Genomic DNA, 442 nt, shown 5'->3' with positions numbered 1-442 from the left:
CGCTGGTTATTGTTGTTTTTACATTTATTCAGTACTGTAAATAATGCCTGATACTTTACAGCTGTGTATAAAGACACACTCTGTGCTTCCAGGCCTTTTTTGTACAGGTAATTTGAAGGCTCCCCGCTTAAACCTTGCGCTTTCCCAGGTAGCGGGTGAGCCCATTTTGTTCTCTCTGTATTTTGAGGACTTTTCATTCACGTGGTATCCGCTCCCAGCACTTTCCTGCAAGTATGATTCAACAGATAAAGTTCATCCTTCGCCTCCAAAGGGTGATCGCACACACCCCACCCCCCCTTTGCTCTCCTCTCCCTCCTCGGATTCCCATCCCCAATTTTGGGTCTCTCTCGTTTGCAATGTACTCCAACAACCGGGTCTGTGCACGGGAACGGTCCTGGGGGTCGGGACCAGCCTCCCACCCAGCCGCCGCCACCTCTCAGCC

Source organism: Egretta garzetta, unplaced genomic scaffold (assembly GCF_000687185.1).
Source record: "Egretta garzetta isolate BGI_Z169 unplaced genomic scaffold, ASM68718v1 scaffold151, whole genome shotgun sequence".
Classification (NCBI taxonomy): Eukaryota; Metazoa; Chordata; class Aves; order Pelecaniformes; family Ardeidae; genus Egretta; species Egretta garzetta.
This window is presented reverse-complemented; position numbering follows the sequence as displayed.